The sequence below is a fragment of the Dendrobates tinctorius genome, unplaced genomic scaffold (assembly GCF_039654945.1).
Source record: "Dendrobates tinctorius isolate UK_male_01 unplaced genomic scaffold, ASM3965494v1 ptg000079l, whole genome shotgun sequence".
Taxonomy (NCBI): domain Eukaryota; kingdom Metazoa; phylum Chordata; class Amphibia; order Anura; family Dendrobatidae; genus Dendrobates; species Dendrobates tinctorius.
Window position 1 is genome coordinate 19,500,868 of NW_027361747.1, and position 10,748 is coordinate 19,511,615.

At 55.3% G+C, this 10,748-nt stretch overlaps 1 long non-coding RNA gene across 1 annotated transcript; it reads left to right on the forward strand.

The window, feature by feature from the left end:
- Positions 1-2,467: 2,467 nt before the first annotated feature.
- On the forward strand, positions 2,468-9,964 carry LOC141096777 (uncharacterized). Its single transcript, XR_012233773.1, has 2 exons — positions 2,468-2,731; positions 8,361-9,964. It is a non-coding gene; the product is annotated as an uncharacterized lncRNA (long non-coding RNA).
- The last annotated feature ends 784 nt before the right edge of the window (positions 9,965-10,748 follow it).

The window sequence follows — 10,748 nt, forward strand, 5'->3', positions numbered from 1 at the left end:
CACACAAGTGTGCATTAACCCCCACCCCCCTGACAAAACAGACCCTGCAAGCGTGCATTAACCCCCCTGGGAGCCCAAAGCAGACCTCACATGCATGCATTAGTACCCCACAAAGTACAACCAGACCCCACAAGCGTGCATTAACCCCCACCCCAAACCAGACCTCACAAACATGCATTGGTAACCCCCCCTCCCCAAGTACAACCAGACCCCCACAAGCGTGCATTAATCCCCACCCCCCTTCCCCAAACAGACCCCACAAGCATGCATTAACCCCCACCCCCTTCCCCAAACAGACCCCAGAAGCATGCATTAGTACCCCCCGAAGTACAACCAGACTCCACAAGCGCGCATTAACCCCACCACCCCCAACCAGACCCCAGAAGCATGCATTAACCCCCCCGGACCCCACCAGACCCGTATGCGTGGATTAACCCCCTGCCCCAAACATACTCCACAAGCATGCATTGGAACCCCCCCAAAAGTACAGCCAGACCCCACAAGCATGCATTAACCCTCCCCGGACCCCACCAGACCCGTAAGCATGCATTAACCTCCACCCCCTGCCCCAAACAGACCCCAGAAGCATGCATTAGTACCCCCCACCGAAGTACAACCAGACCCCACAAGCAGGGCTGTGGAGTCGGAGTCGGAGTCGTGGAGTCGGAGTCGGTGCTCATTTTGGTGGAGTCGGAGTCGGAGTTGGAGTCGGTATAAAATGGACCGACTCCGACTCCTAAAATATATAATAAATTGGGTACAGTAATTCAATGCAGGATGTGCTGAATATTTTTTTTATAGGAGTTTGGGAAAGTTATGAAATGTCCTATAAATGACTGTTCTATTCCTGATCTAAGGCTACATTCACGCACAGTGTTTTTCCTGTGTTTTTTGAGGATACGTTTTTCAGCTGCAAAAGCTGATCTTTTTAAAAAACTGCATCACCTGAAAGGTTTTTGAGCTCATAGATAATGTTTTCAATAGCAAAAGCAGATTAGAAATCTGCTCTATCTATATATCCATTTATCCATATCTGTCTATCCATGTCGTATCTGTACCAAAAAGAATGAAAACCGGGTAGTACACCAATATATATTCTGTTCTATCTAAATATCTTGATTATTGGATCATAAAAATGATTAAATGTCTGAGGTTCACATTGTACTACAATAAATTTTTCACTTAAATATAAGCAATATGTGTGGGAGTCGGAGTCGTGGAGTCGGAGTTGGAGTCGGTGTAAGGGAAATTGAGGAGTCGGAGTCGCAGGTTTGGCTTACCGACTCCACAGCCCTGCCCACAAGCATGCATTAACCCCCCCGGACCCCACTAGACCCATAAGCGTGCATTAACCCCCACCCCCCTGCCCCAAACAGACCCCACAAGCATATATTAGAACCCCCCCAAAGTACAACCAGACCCCACAAGCATGCATTAACCCCCCACCCCCAACCAGACCCCACAAGCATCCATTAGAACCCCCCCAAAGTACAACCAGACCCCACAAGCATGCATTAACGCCCCACCCCCCTTCCCCAACCAAACCCCACAAGCATGCATTAGTATCCCCCGAAGTACAACCAGACCCCACAAGTGTGCATTATATACCCCAAGCCCCCTGCCCCAAACAGACCCCACATGCATGCATTAACCCCCCAGACCCCAAATAGACCTTGCAAGCATGCATTAACCCCTCTGGGAGCCCAAGCAGACCCCACAAGCATTAACCCCTCCAGACCCTAAACAGACCCCGTAAGCGTGCATTAACCCCCCCGACCCAACCAGACCCCACCAGCGTGCATTAATTCTCCCTCCGGGAGCCCAACAGCTCCCAGGTAAGCCCCCAAATCCCACTAGTTAGCCCGAGGTATCAGCCCCATCAACCAAACATCTAAGAAGACGCCAACCTGTTACTAAACCCTCCTGCCTGTCGACGCTGCTGACCTAACTCCACACTGCTCACAGACGCCAGCACGAGAGAGACAGATAAGACAGTATGTAATGGAGGCTTCTCTCCCTGCACCAGACGGCAGAGACACGTGTAATGGCGTCTTCTCTTCCTGCCTTTGCTGTCAGAACACGCCCCCCCTGGTATGACACGCCCCCAGAGCTGACATCACACCTGGAAGGAGCTCATACAGTCTAGCATTTACCCTCTGGCTCATGAGACTGAAGTTCCGGCTCAGCCTTTACTTCCGGCGCGGACTCCTCCGAGGCGGTCGCTGTTTACGGTCCGCCGGCTTCCGGCTCCCGATGATTTGGTTCCCGTTCCTGCTCTGGAGGATGTTGAAGCTCTGCAAGAAGAGGTTCCCGCTGACGTTCTGGCTCCCGTTGACGTTCCTCCACATGTACAAGGAAGGTAAATGCTAGACTGTATGGGCTCCTTCCAGGTGTGATGTCAGCTCTGGGGGCGTGTCATACCAGGGGGGCGTGTTCTGACAGCAAAGGCAGGAAGAGAAGACGCCATTACACTTGTCTCTGGGTAAATGCTAGACTGTATGGGCTCCTTCCAGGTGTGATGTCAGCTCTGGGGGCGTGTCATACCAGGGGGGGCGTGTTCTGACAGCAAAGGCAGGAAGAGAAGACGCCATTACACGTGTCTCTGCCGTCTGGTACAGGGAGAGAAGCCTCCATTACACACTGTCTCAGCTGTCTCTCTCGTGCTGGCGTCTGTGAGCAGTTTGGAGTTAGGTCAGCAGCGTCGGTGACAGGCAGGAGGGTTTAGGAACAGGTTGGTGTCTTCTTAGATGTTTGGTTGATGGGGCTGATATTTGGGGCTAACTAGTGGGATTTGGGGGCTTACCTGGGAGCTGTTGGGCTCCCGGAGGGGAGGGAGAATTAATGCATGCTGGTGGGGTCTGGTTGGGTCGGGGGGGTTAATGCACGCTTACGGGGTCTGTTTAGGGTCTGGAGGGGTTAATGCTTGTGGGGTCTGCTTGGGCTCCCAGAGGGGTTAATGCATGCTTGCAAGGTCTATTTGGGGTCTGGGGGGTTAATGCATGCTTGTGGGGTCTGTTTGGGGCAGGGGGCTTGGGATATATAATGCACACTTGTGGGGTCTGGTTGTACTTCGGGGGGTACTAATGCATGCTTGTGGGGTCTGGTTGGGGAAGGGGGGTGGGGCGTTAATGCACGCTTGTGGGGTCTGGTTGTTCTTGGGGGGGGGTGCTAATGCATGCTTGTGGGGTCTGGTTGGTGGGTGGGGTGGTTAATGCATGCTTGTGGGGTCTGGTTGTACTTTGGGGGGGTTCTAATATATGCTTGTGGGGTCTGGTTGGGGCAGGGGGGGTGGGGGTTAATGCACGCTTGCGGGTCTGGTGGGGTCCGGGGGGGGTTAATGCATGCTTGTGGGGTCTGGTTGTACTTCGGGGGGTACTAATGCATGCTTGTGGGGTCTGGTTGTACTTCGGGGGGGTACTAATGCATGCTTGTGGGGTCTGGTTGTACTTCGGGGGGTACTAATGCATGCTTGTGGGGTCTGGTTGTACTTCGGGGGGGTACTAATGCATGCTTGTGGGGTCTGGTTGGGGAAGGGGGGTGGGGGTTAATGCATGCTTATGGGTCTGGTGGGGTCTGGGGAGGGTTAATGCATACTTTTGGGGGGGTTCTAATGCATACTTGTGGATTATGTTTGGGTCAGGGGGTTAATCCACGCTTACGGGTCTGGTGGGGTCCGGGGGTGGGTTAATGCATGCTTCTGGGGTCTGGTTGGGGGTGGTGGGGTTAATGCACGCTTGTGGGGTCTGGTTGTACTTCGGGGGGTTCTAATGCATGCTTCTGGGGTCTGTTTGGGGCAGGGGGTGGGGGTTAATGCACGCTTGTGGGGTCTGTTTGGGCCAGGGGGGTGGGGGTTAATGCACGCTTGTGGGGTCTGGTTGTACTTTGGGGGGTACTAATGCATGCATGTGAGGTCTGCTTTGGGCTCCCAGTGGGGTTAATGCACGCTTGCAGGGTCTGTTTTTGTCAGGGGGGAGGGGGTTAATGCACACTTGTGGGGTCTGCTTGGGCTCCCAGGGGTGTTAAGGCTGGCTTGTGGGGTCTGTTAGGGTCGGGGGGGTTAATGCACGCTTGTGGGGTCTGGTTGGGTCCTGGGGGTTAATGCACGCTTGTGGGGTCTGGTTGGGTCCTGGGGGGGTTAATGCACGCTTGTGGGGTCTGGTTGGGTCCTGGGGGGGTTAATGCACGTCTGAGGGGTCTGGTTGGGTCTCCGGGGGGGTGTTAATGCACGCTCCTGGGGTCTGGCTGGTTACAGGGTGTGTTAGTGCACGTTTGTGGTGTCTGGTAGTCCCGGGAGAGAGGGGTTAATGCACGCTTGTGGTGTCTGGTAGTCCCGGGAGAGGGGGGTTAATGCATGCTTGTGGTGTCTGGTAGTCCCGGGAGAGGGGGGTTGATGATGCACGCTTGTGGTGTCTGGTAGTCCGGGGAGAGGGGGGTTGATGATGCACGCTTGTGGTGTCTGGTAGTCCGGGGAGAGGGGGGTTGATGATGCACGCTTGTGGTGTCTGGTAGTCCCGGGAGAGGGGGGTTGATGATGCACGCTTGTGGTGTCTGGTCGTCCCGGGAGAGGGGGGTTGATGATGCACGCTTGTGGTGTCTGGTCGTCCCGGGAGAGGGGGGTTGATGATGCACGCTTGTGGTGTCTGGTAGTCCTGGGAGAGGAGGGTTGATGATGCACGCTTGTGGTGTCTGGTAGGCCCGGGAGAGGAGGGTTGATGATGCACGCTTGTGGTGTCTGGTAGTCCCGGGAGAGGAGGGTTGATGATGCACGCTTGTGGTGTCTGGTAGTCCCGGGAGAGGAGGGTTGATGATGCACGCTTGTGGTGTCTGGCAGTCCCGGGAGAGGGGGGTTAATGATGCACGCTTGGGGTGTCTGGCAAGTCCCGGGAGAGGGGGGTTAATGATGCACGCTTGGGGTGTCTGGCAAGTCCTGGGAGAGGGGGGTTAATGATGCACGCTTGGGGTGTCTGGCAAGTCCTGGGAGAGGGGGGTTAATGATGCACGCTTGGGGTGTCTGGCAAGTCCTGGGAGAGGGGGGTTAATGATGCACGCTTGGGGTGTCTGGCAGTCCCGGGAGAGGGGGGTTAATGATGCACGCTTGGGGTGTCTGGCAAGTCCCCGGAGAGGGGGGTTAATGATGCACGCTTGGGGTGTCTGGATAGTCCCGGGAGAGGGGGGTTAATGATGCACGCTTGGGGTGTCTGGCAGTCCCGGGAGAGGGGGGTTAATGATGCATGCTTGTGGGGTCTGGTTGGGGGTTAATGCACGCTTGTGGGCTCTGGTTGTACTTCGGGGGGGTACTAATGCATGCTTGTGGGGTCTGCTTGGGCTCCCAGGAGGGTTAATGCACGCTTGCAGTGTCTGGTTGGGTCCCGGGGGGGTTTAATGCACGCTTGCCGTGTCTGGTTGGGTCCCGGGGGGGTTAATGCATGCTTGCCATGTTTGGTTGGGTCCCGGGGGGGCTAATGCACGCTTGCCGTGTTTGGTTGGGTCCCGGGGGGGCTAATGCACGCTTGCCGTGTTTGGTTGGGTCCCGGGGGGGGTTAATGCACGCTTGCTGTGTTTGGTTGGGTCCCGGGGGGGGGGTTAATGCACGATTGTGTGTTCTGTTTGGGTCCCGGGGGGGTTAATGCACGTTTGTGAGGTCTGGTTGGGCTCCCGGGGGATTAATGCACGCTTATGGGTTCTGGTTGGATCTCAGGGATGGTTAATGTACGCTTGTGGGTTCTGTTTGGGTTTCCGGCGGGATTAATGCATGCTTGTGGGGTCTGGGTGTGCTCCTTACTGTGGGGGGGATTAGTGCACGTTTTTGTGGTTTGGTTGGGCTCCAGGGGGGTTAATGCATGCTTTTGGGGTCTAGTTGGGCCCTGGGGGGGTTAATGCACGTTTGCGGGGTCTGAGTGGACCCTGCATTATCCCACCCCAGAAGCCCACCAGATCCACAAGCGCGGAGGGTTTAATTCACACTTGTGTGTCTGGTTGGGCTCACGGGGAGGGGGTTAATGCATGCGTTTGTGGTCTGGTGGTCTCCTTGGGGGTCTAATGCAGGGCCCAACCAGACCTCTCAAGCGTGCATTAACCCTTCCCCGGGGCCCTACCAGACCCCATGAGCGTGCATTATCCCCAGTAGGGCCCCCTGGGGACAAACAGACCCCACAAGCGTGCATTAACGCCTCCTGGTCTGGTTGGGATCTTGGGACGGGGGGGGATTTAATGCGCAATTGTGGTGTCTTGGGGACTTGATGCTAGGGCAACGGGGCCTGTTTGCATCTGTTGTGACTTGAAAGTGGTGGATTGATTTTGGGGTAGGCGCTCGACTGGTAGGGCTTTTTGTTTGGGGAAGAGGTGCCATCTGGTGGGGGTTTATACTTTCGGGGGATGGACATCCGACGGGGGATGGACATCCGACGGGGGTTTATGATGGGGAAGCTGGACAACCGATGGGACTTATGCTGGGAGGGGGTGGACGTCCGATGAGGTTTATGCTGGGGAGGGGTCAGGGGTGGACGTCCGATGAGGTTTTATGTGGGGGGTGAATGTCCAATGATGTTTTTATGCTGGGAATGGCATCCATTAAGGGGGGTGGACGTCCGATAGGGGCTTAGGCTTAAGGGGGGTGGACGTCCGATGAGGGTTTATGCTGGGGGGGTGGACGTCCGATGGGGGTTCATTCTGGGGGGTGGACGTCGGATGGGGGCTTATGCTTGGGGGCGTGTGGACGTCGGATGGGGGGCTTATGCTTGGGGGCGTGTGGACGTCGGATGGGGGCTTATGCTTGGGGGCGTGTGGACGTCGGATGGGGGCTTATGCTTGGGGGCGTGTGGACGTCGGATGGGGGCTTATGCTTGGGGGCGTGTGGACGTCGGATGGGGGCTTATGCTTGGGGGCGTGTAGACGTCGGATGGGGGCTTATGCTTGGGGGCGTGTGATCGTCGGATGGGGGCTTATGCTTGGGGGAGTGTGGACGTCGGATGGGGGCTTATGCTTGGGGGCGTGAGGACGTCGGATGGGGGCGTGAGGACGTCGGATGGGGGCTTAGGCTTGGGGGCGTGTGGACGTCGGATGGGGGCTTAGGCTTGGGGGCGTGTGGACGTCGGATGGGGGCTTAGGCTTGGGGGCGTGTGGACGTCGGATGGGGGCTTAGGCTTGGGGGCGTGTGGACGTCGGATGGGGGCTTAGGCATGGGGGCGTGTGGACGTCCGATGGGGGCTTATGCTTGGGGGCGTGTGGATGTCCGATGGGGGCGTGCGGACGTCCGATGGGGGCGTGCGGACGTCCGATGGGGGCGTGCGGACGTCCGATGGGGGCGTGCGGACGTCCGATGGGGGCGTGCGGACGTCCGATGGGGGCTTGTGCGCTTGGGGGCGTGCGGACGTCCGATGGGGGCTTGGGGGCGTGCGGACGTCCGATGGGGGCTTGGGGGCGTGCGGACGTCCGATGGGGGCTTGGGGGCGTGCGGACGTCCGATGGGGGCTTGGGGGCGTGCGGACGTCCGATGGGGGCTTGGGGGCGTGCGGACGTCCGATGGGGGCTTGGGGGCGTGCGGACGTCCGATGGGGGCTTGGGGGCGTGCGGACGTCCGATGGGGGCTTGGGGGCGTGCGGACGTCCGATGGGGGCTTGGGGGCGTGCGGACGTCCGATGGGGGCTTGTGCGCTTGGGGGCGTGTGGACGTCCGATGGGGGCTTGTGCGCTTGGGGGCGTGTGCACGTCCGATGGGGGCTTGTGCGCTTGGGGGCTTGTGCACGTCCGATGGGGGCTTGTGCGCTTGGGGGCTTGTGCACGTCCGATGGGGGCTTGTGCGCTTGGGGGCGTGTGGACGTCCGATGGGGGGCCTGGGGCGTGTGGACGTCCGATGGGGGCGTGTGGACGTCCGATGGGGGCGTGTGGACGTCCGATGGGGGCGTGTGGACGTCCGATGGGGGCGTGTGGACGTCCGATGGGGGCCTGGGGGCGTGTGGACGTCCGATGGGGGCCTGGGGGCATGTGGACGTCCGATGGGGGCGTGTGGACGTCCGATGGGGGCCTGGGGGCATGTGGACGTCCGATGGGGGCCTGGGGGCGTGTGGACGTCCGATGGGGGTGTGTGGATGTCCGATGGGGGCCTGGGGGCGTGTGGACGTCCGATGGGGGGTTTTGTTTGGGGGTGGAGGGTGCATGATGGGAATTTATGCTTGGGGGAAGGGGGCATTTGGGCTTTGATGGGTTTATCCTGTGGGGTCCACTGATTAGTGTGAGGTGGAGGTTTATGATTGGACAGGGGGGGGTTACCCAGTAGGAGGCAGACATGGGTCCGGACCACCCAGGCTGGTTTCTGCCTTAGGTCTTGATTTTTTTTATTAATGATTTCCCTTTTTCTTTCAGATATGGCTTTTAAGGGCGACAGAGTGGAGTGATTACTCTGATCTCCCACCTAGAATTGTCACTACCATATCATCTGTGGTCTACGAGGCAGGGCCCTAACACATCAAGAGTGTTTGCGGTTTTCCGGCGGACAGTCCTTGCCACTAATCCCCTACCCTCTCGCCCCCCAGATCCAGATAGAGTAGGGAGGGAAGACAAATCCATTACCTGCCAGTCGCTTGAAAGTCTGTGTAAAGGTTAGGATTTGAAATCGTCAGGACAGGTATAACCTACCAGGCAGTGAGGGGGCTCCATTAAAAAAATGAAGGGACAAGACAAATATGTCCTAGTTTTCCCCTGAGTAATATGGACATCTCCTGGGGAAACCTTCCTATTCATGCGGCCTCCACGTTTGACAGAGGCTCCTGCGACCCTACTCTTAAAAATCCAGGCTCTCGTCTAGCCTCTGGTGGCCGGGCTACACCACCTGCGCCCTGAACAATCATGCACGCCAACTTTCTAGTGCTTCCTACCCTCTACCTATCAGGGTAAGAGTACTTTTTTTCTGCAACAGAAGACTAAACTCCTGCTTCCCAAGAGGTGCACAGTCCAATTGTGGTTTTGGAAATGTTCAGTCCAAAAAAGCAACCAACAGGACAACTCTCCTACCCGCCAGGAAAAGAAACCTTCCTTCAGGCCCAACCCCCTCCTGGCGTCCACAAACCCATCAGCGCTGGTCTACTACGCCTGGATCTAGCAGACTCCCTTTGGCATGATGGGGCGTTCCCACCTTGGATGTCTCTCAGGGTTGGCTGCCGTCTCCTTCACTATTCAAGGCTGTTATTATGATATCTGGTCCTAGACACCGGAAGCAGGCCATGGGGGGGCCGAGCCACAGACCCTCCCATCAGTCCTGCCCGCATGCACCAACAGCATATTACAGTTTAGAAGAAGAAGAAGAGGCGAAACGCGCGTCGGGGTAGACCGCGGCGATAGTGTGGACATTATACACAGGTATTACTATTTTACAATTGGTAGCGGTTGTTATGGTTTATCCTTAATTACTTAGGAAGGTGATCCGCTTTTGTTTAGTCCAGGTACTAATTGTAGGAGTAATGTGTCACTTGTGGCACTTAATTTAATCTGGCCTATAGCGGTTTCACTTTAAGTTATGCAGGCACTTTATACCATAGCGCAGCAACCGTAATGGTCTAGTTTTACTTCTATAATGTGGTGATTTATTCTGTCCATATATCCAGCGGCTTTTTTGGTAATTTGAGGCATCGTTATGTGATTGTAATGTATATGAATTCTAATCTGAATAAAATTGTTTACATTTTTTATTCCACATTCTCTGTGCCATTTGTTTATTTCTTCTAGTGGCACTTAGTGTTTTTTAGCATATTACAGTTGTACAATACATAGAAATGCATTGCATGAAACAAGCAAAATTTTTCAATGCAAAAAAATGCACTTTAATAAAATTAAAGGTTTCTATATATGTAAGAATGTTATTTAGCCAATATTTCTGTAAGTAAAAGTCTGAGATTTCTGTGGGAAATCTTAATTTGTTCCTCTTAAACTGGTTCTGAATGTAAATAAAACATTGCTCTGATTTAAGTCTCCATGTTTTAATTTAGCCTTTTATTTCATGCATGGACAAGCCCATGATGCATCTGTGTAACACATGGAAGGTACTGTAATAACTGGGTTAGGCTAGTCTCACACCAACATATCTACATGCAGTGCACGGCGCCCCCTCCCGTCATCTACTATCGCACATCGCTGCATGCCATCTGCGCACCATATCTTGAGCATAGGGTGCGCAGACTGCGCTAGTAGGATTTTGCGTGCGCTGCGCTCTTTTGACGGTGCGCCGAGCGCCCCAAAATGCAACATGGTGCGCTCGGCGCACCGTCAAAAGGGCGCAGCGCACGCAAAATCTTACTAGCACACAGTCTGCGCACCCTATGCTAAAGGTAGGGTGCGCAGATCGCATGCAGTGATGTGCGATAGTAGGAGATGACCGGAGGAGGCGGGGCTTAGTGGCGCCGTGCGCTGCATGTAGATACACTAGTGTGAAACTAGCCTTAGACAGGTAAACCACTTTTGAGACAGTAAAGTTCACTTGCACAAGCTGCAGAGATGTAAGCCTGCCTAAAGGGAACATGTCACCAGGATTCCCCATAAAAAACGATACAAACTGGTGTGCATGGAGCGTGTAAGCGCACGTTCACACTGGCCACTGAACAGAAAAAAAAAACACAAACATGACTGAATACCCTGCAGTAAATGGCATAGTGCATGAAAATAATATAGGGGATTTAGTTAACACGTTCTTTATTAAAAAAAAAAAAGCCAAAGCCATCCCACCACTTCACGGTGACGTAATTGGGACAGTCCTAACTA